This window comes from Octopus sinensis, linkage group LG8, assembly GCF_006345805.1.
Source record: "Octopus sinensis linkage group LG8, ASM634580v1, whole genome shotgun sequence".
NCBI classification, from domain to species: domain Eukaryota; kingdom Metazoa; phylum Mollusca; class Cephalopoda; order Octopoda; family Octopodidae; genus Octopus; species Octopus sinensis.
This window is the reverse complement of record NC_043004.1, coordinates 100,714,890-100,732,389: the sequence shown is the minus strand read 5'-3', so window position 1 is coordinate 100,732,389 and position 17,500 is coordinate 100,714,890.

Sequence of the window (17,500 nt, the reverse complement as noted above, 5' to 3'; positions counted from 1 at the left end):
ACTCTACACTTCCGTGCAAGAAATATAAGCAAAATATTTACAAAGGACTTGAGAAAGGAAATAGCAGAATAGAATCTAGGAGATTCATATTTATCTTCATGAGGAAATGAGATGTGAGTCCAGTTAGGTATTAACTGAAGGGATCTCCCAAGGCTAATAACAAGGCATCCATGTTGATTTGTGTGTGTATATATATATATATATATATATATATATATATAACCAGCAGAAATTGCAAAGATAATCTGGAACTCGACTGAGGAAAGAAAACTTCGAATGACCCATCCGTGTTTTTTCTTATCCGTTTTTTGTATTCCTTTTTATATACATATTGCGGCGTACGTCCCTTATATGTAAGTATATATATATATATATATATATATATATATATATATTATTAGTCAGTATATATATATATATATATATATATATATATATATATATATATATATATATATATAATTTTGTACGACTCTCTTTCTTTCTATAAGCCCCGTCACACTTACTTCGTTCTTTCTTTTGTTCCCCCTCTCTCACATTTCCTGGCTTTCTCTTCATTTTCACCTTTCTTCCTCTTTCACTTAACTCTGTCCCTTTTCTTTTTTGCTGTCCCTCCCTAATTCTTCTGTCCCTCTGCCTCTACCTCTCTCCTCTCTCTCCACGTGACCAGTGTTTGACCAAGCCTGACCTCTCTTTCTTGGTTCGATTACCATCCGTGCAACATCTATATTCCTTCCCCATGCCTGCCATCTCTTATGTCCTTGCCGTAAGGCTTCACTTCCTCACACGCCAGTTCAATTCAATTCGTCCTTAGTCGAAAGACACCTGTTGTTATGTCCTGTTATTTGCATTTGTATGTGTGTATCCTTTCTCCGTTATTTTTTCCGTCCTTGTTTCCGTATACATTCTAGTGCTCTTAGCTTAGTTTTTCCTTGGGGCTGCCCAGATTGGAGCAATCTCGAATGTAACCAACCGAAATTGGAAAGATGATCTGGAACTCGACTGAGGAAAGAAAACTTCGAATGACCCGTCTGTGTTTTTTCTTGTCCCTTTTTTGTATCATCTAGCATTAGATGTGTTTGCGTGCTTGTCCCATTGTTTCTATTCCTTTATATATATATATATAAGTATATATATAATATATATATATATATATATATATATATTATATATATACTTATATAATATATATATTACATATATATATATATATATATATATATATATATATATATAAGCCCTTCTTTTTGTGGGTTGTGGAGGGGCTACATGTTTCTGATTCTTTGGCACGATAATTGTCAGCTGGTCTGCCACATAGGGTTCTGCATCCATTGTTTTGTTGACGGATGAGCGAGAGCTCTTAAAAACGTGAGATTCTTTTACTAATAAGCAATTATCAAGCCTCTTCGTGGTGATTTTCCATTCAAGGGTTTTCAACAACTGTCAGGAGAATTTGGTTTCCTAAAATTTCATCCCACGCTGTGTCTTTTATTTATTATATTCTCAGTTAGAGGCAAAGACTTATGAATACATTTAGAAAGAGGCATCTGTGAAATACTCAGCCAATTGCACGTTGATAGAACGAGTGATCAACTACGTTAATAGAACAGTTGGGATACACTTCGCCGAAATCGATCAAAGTTCCTTTTACTTTTAATATTTGTATATACATATAAGTCGCTGAGCTGGCAGAAACGTTAGAACGCCAGGCAAAATGTTTAGCGCTATTTCATCAGTCTTTATGTCCTGAGTTCAAATTCCACTGAGGTCGACATTACCTTTCATCATCTCGGGGTCGATAAATTAAATACCAGTCGCTTACTGAGGTCGATCTAATCGACTGACCCCCACCTGCCCCAAAATTTCGGGCTTTATACCTTGAGTAGAAATGAATACTTGTATATTCATATAAAGCGGCTCGGCTCGCTGGCAGAAACGTTAGCACACCAGGCGAAATGCTTAGCGTTATTTTGTCTGTCTTTACGTTCTGAGTTCAAATTCTGCCGAGGTCAACTTTGCCTTTTATCCTTTCAGGGTCGATAAATTAAGTACCAGTTGCGTGCTGGGGTCGGTCTAATTGACTGGCCCCCTTCCCGGAAATTTCGGGCCTTGTACCTAGATTAGAAAAGAATATTTATGCATACATCTGCATGAATGCATATATGTGCATCTATGTTTGTACTTATGTAAATATACTAAAGTGCAAATGTCTTTGTCTAAGTATGCATATATGTGTGTATGAATATATGCAGGAATATATGTATGCATGTATTGCTATCTTGCCAATAGCTTCTCTTTATTTCTCGCTTTTTCAAATTGTCAGTGTGTCAGTCTCTATTTAGTTTTGGCTTTCCTTTAGATATTTTTTGTAATCGCAGTAGCTATCTATCTATCTGTCTGTCTGTTTATGTATGTATGTGTGTCTGCCTATCTATCTATCTATCTATCTATCTATCTATCTATCTATCTATCTATCTATCTATCTATCTATCTATCTATCTATCTATCTATCTATCTATCTATCTATCTATCTATCTATCAAGCTAGCTAGTTAGCTATCGCCTTCTCTGGTTGTTAATTAATCAAGTAAATTGCTCACGGTCGTCGACTTGCCAGAAATAACAGCCAAGTCACACTCATATTTCACCTACCGTCTCTTCAAATAAGGAAAAAACCCATTATATCAAGTACTTCTGGGTAAACAAATAGACAACATAGTCACAACTCAATGTTATTGACCAAAAGTCTGCTGGATAAATTCTGATTTAGGACTTTCTCCCTCTGTATCCACCTTATCTCTCCCCCTTCTCTCTCTCTATCTATTTGTATTATATATATATATATATATATATATATATATATATATTCCTAGTTCTCTCGTTTTCTCTCACATCAATTTCATCTCCCTACAATCTCCAGTTCTTGTTATCTTTTATTGACAGTTTGATTGTCTTTTTGTCCTTTTGACTGCGTCTGTCTGTCTGTCTGTCTCTGTCTGTCTTTCTCTCGTCTCTCTCTCTCTCTCTCTCTCTCTCTCTCTCTCTTTCCCTTGTTCTCTTTTCTTAACCTCCTCCACGCTCTTTCGTCATTTTAATATTTCCATAATTTCTAAACAAATTTTCCCCTCATCCATCTATGACATGCCAACGCCCTCATATATAATAGACACGAGAGCGACCCTCTACCAACCACGCTGTCAATTAGCGGACATAACTTCTGCAACGCCTCCATCTCCGTTGTCCCTATTTCGAGCAAAACATACACACACACATACACACACACTACACACACATACATATAAACATAAACGCACCCATCGCCTTCCCCAGAACCACTCTCCATCGTCACTACTACTACTACTACTACTACTACTACTACTGCTGCTGCTGCTGCTACTACTACTACTTCTATTACTACTACTACTACAATGATCACCTCACCCCTTTACAACAATAACACTACCACTGAGGCCACCGTGACCACCACCACGACCACCAACCAGTAGCAACAATACGGTCGCACGAATAACCCCCACCCCACCCCCACCACAACCACCAGCATCATCACCATCACTACCACCACCACTACCACAGCCACTACACCAGCACCACCACCAACACCGCCGCACCCAATATCACTACCACCACCACCACCACCACCACTACAGCCACTACACCAGCACCACCAGTACAACCCCCACCCCACGACCACTACCACCACCCACTACCCCCACCGCTGCCGTCACCCTTACCATCAGGAATGCCTCCAGCTTTATCATTACTGACACCCACCCTGTCCTATGACTTTCTCGAAGACATCACAATATCTTCACCCCTGTCACGAACAGCCTGCTCATCACCACTCCAACACTAGCACCGTTACTACCGCCTCAGCTACTTCAATCACAATAAAACTCTCCACTAGGTCAGTAGAGTCCCATCAGCAATCTTTACCTCAAATATTGCAAAGCTAAGCCAAACTTAACCGCATCATCTGATCTCTGCCCTCTGCTCAGTCTGTCACCTATCTTGGCTGCAATACATTATTTCACAAGTCAATAGAGAGAGAGGAAGAGAGAGAGAAAGGGAGGGGGAGAGAGAGACAGAAGGAGAGAAAAACTGAGTGAGAGAATGAGTAAGAGTGAGGAAAGATGAGATGGAGCTCTTGCAGACTGTTAATTTTTCCATGATACATGCCCATACTTTCTCTCTTATGGACACACGTCCTATGTACACACGCCTTCTGTATACACACACACACACACACACACACATACGTATATGTATATACATACACACACACACACACATGGTATAGATATATACACATATACATATATATAAATATATACATATATACATGCACGTCCATAATAATATATATACTGTACATAAATGTGCGTGTGTATATATGTATATATATATATGTGTGTGTGTGTATACACATATATATATATGTGTGTGTGGTGTGTGTGGTATACATACATTATATATTGTAATATATATATATATATATATAATATATATATATATATTGTATATATATATATATATATATACATATATATATATTGTATATATATATATATATATACATATATATATATTTATACATATACTTATGTATGTGTCTATATATTATATGTGTGTGTGTATGTATATATATATATATATATATATATATATATATATATATATATATATATATATATATATAGATAGATAGATAGATAGATAAATGCACCCCCCTGTGCACCGCTATGACACATGCGTGAAACTTAAAAACACACTGGGCAAACATTCTCATATGCAAATATACGAACCTTGATAATACACTGAAATGCATGTATGCCCTGCGACAACAACTGCACACGTAAAAGTAAATGCCGATTATGTGTCATATGCACACACAAATATATCACATACAGATGTACGTTCATGTACACAGTCTCATATGCATCAAAATATGAACATTAACCTCACCAAATAACACATCACTCTCATTTGAACACGCCTCTACTATTGCTGTCATTCTATTAGCTATACTTTATCTCACTATGTGGTGTGTATATACACATATGAAAGTACATGCATACGCATGTACACAAAAATTCGGAAATGTATTCGTTCTATTTGATAAAAAAAACAAACAAACAAAAAAGCCTTCCAGAAAGAAGCAGGGTTATGCAAATACGACTTGGTACATAGACCAATAAGCAAACTCATATATACGCTCTGATATACAAGTGTATACATGCACACAAGCAAAAACTTCACAGGCACCATCCGCATAGAAATAAATAAATGCTGCCTTTTCACAGGCATGGCTTTCTGGTAAGAACTTTGTATCCTAACTATTTGGTTCCGGGCACATTCCCACTGTGGACAAGTGTCCTCTACTATAGCCTCGAGCCGACCAAATCCTTGTGAGTGGATTTGGTTGACGGAAACTGAAAGAAGCCCATCGTATATATAAATATATGTATGTAAGTATGTGTGTGGGTCTGTGTCTTTGTGTCTGTGTTTGACCCTCACCACAGCATGAAAACTGGAGCTGGTGTGTTTACGTCCACGTAACATAGCGGTTCGGCAAAAGTGATCGATAGAATAAGTACTAGGCTTACAAAGAATAAGTTCTGAGGTCGATTCCTTCGACTAAAAAAAACCCTTTAAGGCGGTGCTCCAGCATGGCCGTTGTCAAATGACTGAAACAAGCAAAAGAGCAACAGAATAGAAGAATTCTTTCAGCATGGAATATACATACATAATTTAAACATCACACATAAAATATCACACGTACATTATTACACTTACGCTACGACGCACAACTTCACGTATACCATATAATCTTTTCTACTTTAGGTACAAGGCCCAAAATTTTGGGGGAGCTGGAGAGTGCAGTCGATTAGACCGACCCCAGTACGCAACTGGTACTTGATTTATCGACCCCGAAAGAATGAAAGACAAAGTCGATGTCGGCAGAATTTTAACTCAGAACGTAAAGACACACGAAATACCGCTAAGAATTTCGCCCGGCGTGCTAACGTTTCTTATTTCTTTACTGCCCACAAGGAACTACACACAGACGGGACAAACGAGGACAGGCAAAGGGATCAAGTCGATTACATCGACCCGAGTGCATAACTGGTACTTAGTTTATCGACCCCGAAAGGATGAAAGGCAAAGTCGACCTCGGCGGAATATTGAACTCAGAACGTAAAGACAGACGAAATATATATTTCTTTACTGCCCACAAGGGCTACACACAGAGAGGACAAACAAGGACAGACAAACAGATTAAGTCGATTATATCGACCCTAGTGCGTAACTGATACTTATTTAATCGACCCCGAAAGGATGAAAGTTTAAGTCTACCTCGGCGGAAATTGAACTCAGAACATAGCGGCAGACGAAATACCGCTAAGCATTTCTGCCAGCCCACCGCCTTGCTATTATTCTTTTCTACTCTAGGCACAAGCCCTGAAATTTTTGGGGAGTTGGGGCAGTCGATTAGATCGACCCCAGTACGCAACTGGTAATTAATTTATCGACGCCGAAAGAATGAAAGACAAAGTCGAACTCGGCGGAATTTGAACTCAGAACGTAAAGACAAACGAAACACCTATTTCTCTACTACCCACAAGGGGCTAAACATTGAGAGAACATACAAGGACAAACAAACGGATTACGTTGATTATATCGAACCAGAGCGTAACTGGTACTTATTTAATCGACCCCGAAAGGATGAAAAGCAAAGTCGACCTCGGCGGAGTTTGAACTCAGAACGTAACGGCAAGCAAAATACCACTAAGCATTTCGCCCGGCATGTTAACGATTCAGCCAGCTCGCTGCCTTTTTCTACTCTAGGCACAAGGCCCCAATTTTATATATATAATTCATATATGTATATATATATATATAATATATATATATATATTATATATAATATATATAAGTATGTGCATACATATACAAATATACTCATACATAGATACTCACACACTTTCGTTTCTAACGAATAGGAAAGAAGTTACTCAGCGTCAAAGTTTAATGGTTTATTCAAGCTGATCCAGTGGTTGTTACTCTGCTGTTTCTCCAGCATGTGAGCATTTCTGTAGACCCGAAAATACTAGCTGGAAGATAGACATATACCACTGCAATGGCAGAGAGACTAGGTACATACGATTTGTTGACATAGTATGAAGAGAAAGAAAGCAAGCAACATCAGGAGAAATTAAACACATACACACGCATACGCACATGCGCGCACACATATACAATATGAAATACACACACAGAATGTAAGAGCGCACCCATTGATAAAAGACTGATGAAATATAATCATTTGCAAATATAATGTAGCTTTTCACATGAAATGTACGGGAAATGGGGATGGAAAGGGAGTGCTACTGAAACGATTGTAACTAATGTGATAAATTTATTCTTCGTCTTCATATTTGAATGACTTTTTCTCTTTTTCTCTCCTTTCCACCAACCGTCTAACTTTCTTTCTTCTGATGAAGGATACTAATGTTTGAAACTTCAAAAGCTTTCTTTTTTCTTCTCAAGCGTGAAACTAATCGCTCTGGTAATTTTTGTTGTTTCGGCCGGTCCAAAAAAAAAAAAAAAAAGGGCTTGTGAACCCAACAAACTGAATGCGCAAGTTTCAGTCCGCTATAATGCACCCCTCCAAAGTCGACTTTGCCTTTCATCCTTTCGGGGTCGATAAATTAAGTACCAGTTATGCACTGGGGTCGATATAATCGACTTAATCCGTTTTGTCTGTCCTTGTTTGTCCCCTCTATGTTTAGCCCCTTGTGGGTAATAAAGAAATATATAATGCACCCATCCTGAAATGGACACAAGCAAACAAGACCTGCTACAGTATGCTGCTAATGCAGAAGGCTATAACAAAAATGCTAGTGCTCATGAATTCCGATCAAGAGCAACCAAAGAAGCCAACAAATTGAAAGACCAGCGAGCATCATGGAGGTGGCTTAACAAGGGTGACCTAAAAATGAATATCGAAAACCTATACTTATAGTGGTGTGTCTTTATCCCTTAAGTTGTATAATCCTATTTCTTTATTACCCACAAAGGGCTAAACACAGAGCGGACAAACAAGGACTGACATAGGTATTAAGTCGATTACATCGACCCCAGTGCGTAACTGGTACTTAATTTATCGACCCCGAAAGGATGAAAGACAAAGTCGACCTCGGCGGAATTTGAACACACAACGTAACGCAGACGAAATACCGCTAAGCATTTCGCCCGACGCGCTAACGTTTCTGCCAGCTCTCCGCCTAAGTTGTATAATCCTGCCTGAGGAAGTACCGAAAAATCAGAGAAACTTTGGTGGCGCTGGTAGCTGTGTGGTAAGAAGCTTGCATCCCAACAGCGCTGGTGGCGCTGGTAGTTACCAAGGCAGCTTAAATTAACTGTTAAACATTGATACTGAATATATTTTTTATGCCTACCCAATAGAAAAGCTTTCATGTGTGTGTGTGTGTGAGTACGTGCGTGCATGCATGCGTTTGTATGTGTGTGCATACGTACGTATACTCTTTACTCTCTCTTTACTTTTTTACTTGTCTCATTCATTTTGACTGTGGCCATGCTGGAGCACCACCTTTAATCGAGCATCTCGACCCCGGGACTTATTCTTTGTAAGCCCAATACTTATTCTATCGGTCTCTTTTGCCGAACCGCTAAGTGACGGGGACATAAACACACCAGCATCGGTTGTTAAGCAATAATAGGGGGACAAACACAGACACACAAACACACACACACACATATATATAGATATATACGACGGGCTTCTTTCAGTTTCCGTCTACCAAATCCACTCACAAGGCTTTGGTCGGCCCGAGGTTATAGTAGAAGACACTTGCCCAAGGTGCCACTCAGTGGGACTGAACCCTGAACCATGTGGTTGGTTAGCAAGCTACTTACCACACAGCCACTCCTGCGCCTATGCATCTTTATGCATACAAACTTTGGCAGTTAGTGTAGTCACTCTTGGATTCGTAGTCGTTGTATAACATCACATTTTGAAGGTTATACTTTAGTCGTCCAAGAGCATGTGGTAGTTACATAATATGTATTGGACAAACGGTGCAATAAATCGCTTCAGCCCACAAGATGCGACCGAAAATGTCGATTCTGTCAGATTTCTAAGGAAAATGTTACGAATGCGATCAGCAGCTGTTAAAAATGTCATTGAGGTAAGCATCTTTCTTTGCCGCATGATGTCGTTGCTCCAACGATATACAATGCCATCTGTAGGAATAACGATGCTGAGATAAATATAGAAAGCATCTCTGTTGTTAAGTTCGTACGTCTCAATGCAATGAACGTTAGTGGAACATTCCCTTGAAAACTTCCGCCGGATAAGATTAAAATTGTTAAGTAAAATTCTGTTAGTGTATAGAGGTCTACAGCTATGAACGTTTCCTACAATATCAATGGAAAAGAGGATATTTAGGAACTTTGAAATCTTAAGCTTCCCTATCCAGATTATGAGTTCACATTTGTGTCTTTTTTGGAAGCACTCCGTCGGTTACGACGATGAGGGTTCCGGTTGATCCGAATCAACGGAACAGCCTGCTCGTGAAATTAACGTGTAAGTGGCTGAGCACTCCACAGACACGTGTACCCTTAACGTAGTTCTCGGGTATATTCAGCGTGACACAGAGAGTGACAAGGCCGGTCCTTTGAAATACAGGTACAACAGAAACAGGAAGTAAGAGTGAGAGAAAGTTGTGGTGAAAGAGCACAGCAGGGATCACCACCATCCCCTGCCGGAGCTGCGTGGAGCTTTAGGTGTTTTCGCTCAATAAACACTCACAACGCCCGGTCTGGGAATCGAAACCGCGATCCTATGACCGCGAGTCCGCTGCCCTAACCACTGGGCCATTGCGCCTCCACATTTGTGTATATTATTAGTTCACAAGATGATCGTGTTGAAATATTTAAGTGGTAATCTCTAACAGTTTGGGCTTTATAGCAAACAAGAAAGCACCAAACACGCGCGTTGCAAATACTGCTTGTAAGCTGGAAACTTCTCAAAGTTCAACATGTACGTCTTCATGTATATTTCTATCGAAATTCCAGTAACAATGCATCCGCCTTTGCTAGAAATCATCTCAATGCTTAAGGAATTTGAGTTCAAACTTACATGTGTAAGAGCCACAAACACAAACAAATACACACATACAGGCGCAGGAGTGGCTGTGTGGTAAGTAGCTTGCTAACCAACCACATGGTTCCGGGTTCAGTCCCACTGCGTGGCATCTTGGGCAAGTGTCTTCTGCTATAGCCCCGGGCCGACCAAAGCCTTGTGAGTGGATTTGTTAGACGGAAACTGAAAGAAGCCTGTAGTATATATATATATACATATATATATATATATGTATGTATGTGTTTGTGTGTGTGTGTTTGTACCCCTAGCATTGCTTGACAACCGATGCTGGTGTGTTTACGTCCCCGTCACTTAGCAGTTCGGCAAAAGAGACCGATAGAATAAGTATTGGGCTTACAAAGAATAAGTCCCGGGGTCGATTTGCTCGACTAAAGGCAGTGTTCCAGCATGGCCGCAGTCAAATGACTGAAACATGTAAAAGAGTAAAAAGAGTATACATATGCAGACGTTAACGCAATAAATGAAATAAACGGGAAAAAAAATATATTCAAAGTATTCACTCAAGAAATCCACATACATCACATCACATCTTACTTACTAAGGCAAACCACTTGATTAGGAATATTACATCCATTCTGCTGATCGTCGCTAGGCAGAAGATTTTCGTCAGGGATGAATCCACTGGTCACTCTGAAACACAGAACATTGCAGGCTTGCAAATGAGAAAGTTATACTCTACGTATGTATCGAGTTCTTTATTTCCTACACCTCTTATACACTATATATGTGTGTGTGTGTGTGTCTGTGTGCGTATGCATATACATGCATACATACATACATACATACATACATACATACATACCTACATACATACATACATACATATATATATATATTACATACATATATATATATATATATATTTATATATATATATACATATATATATATATATTACGCATACATACATATACTCTTATATTCATTATATGCATTTTTTATGTATGTCTCGGCGTATAATATAACATTAATATTATATACATATACACACACATCCATATATGCATATATAGATATCCACATATTCACCAAACATCTCTAACATCCCCACCACCACCACTACCCAATCACTAAAGAGAACAAGAACAAGAACAACACCTACAACACTACCACGAATAATTGATTCACCAACATCACGTGCACCAGCACAACCACAGCAACAACTATCACCATCACTACTGCAACATTTTGCCCATCTCCTCCCTATCCCAAACACCACCACTGCCACCAGCACCACTCGCCTCTCCAGCACAGCCACCAACGCCGCAACCACAACAACCAGCCACCAACACACACACTGCCACACCACTACACCTCGCCACTACACTTGACCACCACACCCCCCACCCCCACCACCACACCACCACAAACCCCACCACCACCACCACCACCACACCACCACATACCCAATATCACCACCATACCAGCACCACCACCACCACCACCACTGCCACCACCACCACCGCCGCAACCACCAAAACCACCACCACCACCACCACCACCACCACACCACCACCACACCACCACCACCACCACCACCACCCCACTGCCACCACCACCACGCCGCAACCCAACCACCACCACCACCACCCACCACACCACCACCACACCACCACCACCACCACCACCACCACCACCACCACCACCACTGCCACCACCACCACCACTTCCACCACCACAAAAATCACCACCACCGCCACACCACCACCACCACCACACCACCACAACCACTGCACCACCACCACCGCAACCACCACAACCATCACACCACCACCCCACCACCACCACCACCACTCCACTATGCCCACCCACCACCACCACGTCCACCACACCACAACCATCACCACCACCCCGCCACCACCACCACCACCACCACCACTGCCACCACCACCACCACCACCACCACCACCACCACCACCACCACCGCCACCACAACCATCACCACCACCACCACCACCACCACTACTGCCACCACCACAACCACCACCACCACCACCCACCACCACCACCACTACTGCCACCACCACAACCACCACCACCACCACCGCCACCACCACTACTGCCACCACCACCACTGCCACCAGCATCAGCAACCAACTCTGATTGAGTTAGCAAAGATGAGAATCAACATGAAGAAAATCCTTCCTTGACCTCATTTTCCTTCTTGGGGTTTCAATGGTGGCGTGGATGGTGGTAGGTTATGTATTGGTGGTATGTTGTTATGTGTGTGTGTGTATGTGTGTGCGTGCGTGTGTGTAGGTGATGCAGGTAGCTAGGAATGGGGTAAATATCCCTAAGGAGGTTGCAGATTAAGGGTGCATGCGTTTGTGTGTGTATGTGTGTGTGTGTGTGTATTAAACATCCCCTAAGACTACCACCGTCACCATCATCACTCTCATCATCCTCACTATCAGCAACATCGCTACCAGCGCCACCAGCACCACCACCGCCACTGCCACCACTACCGCCACCGACGCATTCCCACCATCACCCTCACTACTTGCCCCGCCTCCATTTGCACTACCACCACCACTGTCACTTCTAGCACCGCCGTCGACTCCACCATCACCACCACCACCACCACCACAGCCTTCAACCCCATCAATTTCTTCCCAATATGGGTGGTGGTGGGAGGTGAGAGGAAGCTACACTTTTAATTAAGCTTTAATGAAAACTAATCTTAATTAAACTTGATATTCTTTTTCAAGCATGTCTGTAATTCTATGTAAGGTTGTCTTTTTTTTTTATTTTTCCTAATTTTCTTTTGTTTTTGAGAGAAGGAGTCCACAGGGTAAACGGTAAGAAGCTGTGATTCAGAACTAGCTATCCAGTTTCGAGACGCGTTTGGAGATATTTCATTTTACGTACGCCAATAATGCTGGAGAGAGAGATATTAGTTAGCGGCGGAACCACCACGTGGCTGTTCGCCTGCAATAAAGAGAAACCAAACCTCCATCATATAATACATGACTTCCTTAACATAAACAGGTTGATCACGAATGGAATGTCGTTGATATCAGGTCCAATTTGGAACTAAACAACGAAAGCAAGAGCACATGTTGAATATATCTTTATATATAAAAGTGAGGTTGTGTGCTGTCTGTCTCCTACGATTTAGATTCCTAACTACTCCCACATTTTGCGGTGCAGTTTAACAAAAACGGGTAGGATCTTATAGTCGTGATTCATATCGAGCCCTTCTGGGTATTAGCGCGCGTCTACGATGAGTCTACGATTAAAAAAAAATTACCATCAATTTTTCCTATTTTTAATGCATTTTTGACATATATAAGGGAAGTAACTCTCTAAAAGTTTATTATTAAATCTCAGAACGTAAAAAGCTACAGTACCCCCCCTCTTTGTGGTTAACCATATTGAGATGGCTATTATACTTTACATCTCTAGAAATGCTTAAATAGTTATTTCTCTTACAAACCCGAGCAACGCCGGGCGATACTGCTAGTTATTTTATAAATGACAGAATCTAAATCCATCCAAAACTGTAATGAAGATATTTGCATGTTGTTTAGTGGTGAGAAATAAGCGAAAGATAAATCTCCCCCTAGATAAGACACCTATACTGAGTATCAGTCCTAGACGATCTGGCACTTCAGGAAAAGGGCCATGAGCGCTGCCGGGTCTCCTCTGGCGAAGCCATTAACATGAAATAATAAAGGCAAAATTATTAGAAAAAAATTTGATCTTCATATAAATATATGACTGCTTGCGTCATTGACAAATACTGGGTCATTGAATTTCTTTGCACACTTATTCTTATCAAAAATGATAAAAAAAGTAATTTCTATTAATTCTTCTGCGGAACCTCGCGAAATTTCAAATGTACTCTACAGATCAGGATTTGGATAGACGGGAAAATGTCACGCAGGATATAGGACAAGTTACCTAGCATCTCAGCGAATTAGCATACGACATAATAAGTACATACTTTAGATAACTAGCGTGAATAACGTAATGTATATATAGACGAGAAACAACTAATTGTAAAGAAAACACTTACTGATTTGCGCGAGAACTAATCGGGCTAAAATTAAATTATCCTTTCTACTGGAGGCACAAGGCCTCAAATTTGTGGGAAGGGGACTAGTCGATTACATTGACCCCCCAGCGTTTCACTGGTACTTATTCGTCTGATAAAAGTACATCAGATACATGCATCACAACCATATGTGCGTGGCATGATGATTTCATATCAAGGTAAATAGCGCATGATTACCTTCCGTTTCCTGAGCATTCGTTTTCTGTACCCACTGAAAAGCACACCGTTCACATCCACTGGGGTGCTCACTCCATAACCATCATGTTTACTCCAGTTATGTCTTGTAGCATGGCTAGCAGTTGCTGGATTACGACCGGGCCCACCCTGCGGCATCGTGGAGCACCTGCCGGGTGTGGCACCTTCACCATTGGTTCCGGTCCCATTCACACCGTTATCGTCATCTATTTCGCTTGACATTTTCACTCACAAATGAGGTACGTTTTTAGGTCACTACCAACTGGTATTTTTATCAAGACGTCCTACCATTGCACCCCTTGTTTTAAACTGAGGATGTTCCTTCTCCTAGGCTGCTTGCCACCCAAGGCTAACGAGAACAACCTACTCGGGGCACTGGTTAGGCGGCGAGCTGGCAGAAACGTTAGAATGCCGGGCGAAATGCTTAGCGGTATTTCGTCTGCGTTACGTTGGGAGTTCAAATTCTGCCGAGGTCGACTTTGCCTTTCATCCTTTCGGGGTCGATAAATAAAAGTACCAGTTACGCACTGGGGACGATGTAATCGACTTAATACCTATGGTTGTCCTTGTTTGTCTCTCTGTGTTTAGCCCCTTGTGGGTAATAAAGAAATAGGTTATTTGAAGGCGCCAAATACTCGCCTTTTCCCGCTCTTCTCCTGCTGGTTTGGCGAAGGAGTCGGGCTTGACTGACAGAGGACAGGTCTTGCGCAAGCCACTGGCGCATTTTCTAAGTGATGGGTTCTCGGCATTGGCAGAATGGGGGGAAAAAACGTAGAAGAGAGAGAGAGAGAGAGGGAGAGAGAAATAGATAAAAGGAAAAGAAAAGGAAGATCAACTTGGGCAGGGAGGAAGCCATTTAACAAAAGTTCAGTATAATTACATTCATATTGACAGGGAGAGTAGGGGGTCTGCTTAGGAGTGGTTATAAACATGGAAGTGAAGTCGGTAGATATTGGATATCAGGGAAGATGGTAGAGGAGTGAGTAGGGGAGCGCATCACCGCTGCGAGAAGGTGCCTACTGCAGCGTTACCCACGGCCCACCTGTAAATTTAAGATTTAACTAAAGACGGAAGGAGAAGCGTTAATCTGAATCTAACGAAAAACTAGCTATGTGAATTGGTCTGCGAAAGTATGATTTCGGTTGAAGAATTTTACGATGTCTACAAGGAGTGGCTGTGTGGTAAATAGCTTGTTTACCAACCACATGGTTCCGGGTTCAGTTCCACTGTGTGGCACCTTGGGCAAGTATCTTCTACTATAGCCTCGGGTCGACCAAAGCCTTGTGAGTAGATTTGGTAGACAGAAACTGAAAGAAGCCCGCCGTATATGTATGTATATGTATATGTGTGTGTATATGTTTGTGTGTCTGTGTTTATCCTCCCAACATCGCTTGACAGCCGATGCTGGTGTGTTTACGTCCCTGTCACTTAGCGGTTTGGCAAAAGAGACCGATAGAATAAGTACTGGGCTTACAAAGAATAAGTCATGGGGTCGATTTGCTCGATTAAAGGCGCTGCCCCAGCATAGCCACAGTCAAATGACTGAAACAAGTAAAAGAGTAAAACGGTAGTGAAGAAAGTGATAGAAGGAGAGAGAGAGAGAGAGAGAGAGAGATAAAGAGAGAGGGAGAGAGAGATAAAGAGAGAGGGAGAGAGAGAAACATAGAGAGAATGGTGGTAAAAAGACAGAGGGGAAGGGAGGAGAAATACAGACTAAACTGTATTAAAAAAAATTGTAAAAGAAAATTTCCTAACATCGGATTACAAGTAACCTTAGATGCAAAGAACCTTCCTAAGTATCCCAGCCGTCCCTAATATACCTATTTCCTCTTATCCATCTATTCAAATCTTTACGTATAGTTCCTAATGCACCTATAGCCATAGGGATAAATTTTGCCCGCAATTTCAATAGCCTCGGTAACACAATGGCTAGGTCCTGGTACTTTACTATTTTCTCTATACTTCTATTATATTTTCTCATCATTTCGGACTGGCGATCTGGCAGAATTGTTGGCATTCAGGACAAGATGCTTAGCGGCGTTTCGTCAATATCCTACGAGGTCAGCTTTGCCTTTCTTCCGATCAGGGTCGATAAAAGTGAAGCATTAGGGTCAATGTAATCGACTATCCTACTTCCTCACAATTTAATTCTTATTATTTAATTCTTATTAATATTGTCCTTAAAGCGGCGACCTGGCAGAATCGTTTCCACGTCGGGCAAAATACTTAGGGACATTTTGTCCGTCTTTTACCTTCTGAGTTCAAATTCCTCCCAGGTCGACTTTGATTTTCATACTTTTGGGGTCAATAAAACAAGTACCAGTTGAACACTGGAGTGGAACTAATCGAACCCCTCCCTCAAAATTACTGGCCTTCTGCCAAGGCTTGAAACAATTATCATGATTATTCTTGCTGTTGTTGTTGTTGGGTGTTGTTTTTATTATTATTTGCGTTGACACGGCGCCGAGAACCAGATCTTGGAATTTCCTCGTGTCCACATTCCTCAAAATAAATTCTCTTTAATTGCCTCCCACACTCACTTCCCAGAGTTTATGGAATTGTATTTAAAACTCGCAGGGGTATATCACAGATAATATCTGTCAGAACAGATTAAGTTCACTCCAAGTGAGAGGTGTCAACAAATCACTAGCGCAAGGTTATATATATATATATTCTTAGAATTAATTAATGGGGTATTACGTCATTTTCTTATACGTACACATATGCGTGCACATATACGTACACATATGCGTGCGCATACACATATATGTATCTATGTATATACATGCAAAACTCGTGCGTTCATACATACCTACAGACCACATGCGTGCAAATGCATATGTACATACAATATATATATATATATATATATATATATATATATATAACAAAATAATAAATAGAACATATGCATATATACATACATATATGTACATACCTACATCTATATGTATATACATGCATATATGGGTACAGGACACCAAAAAACGTATATATATATTATATATATATATATATATAATGATATATATATAACGATAT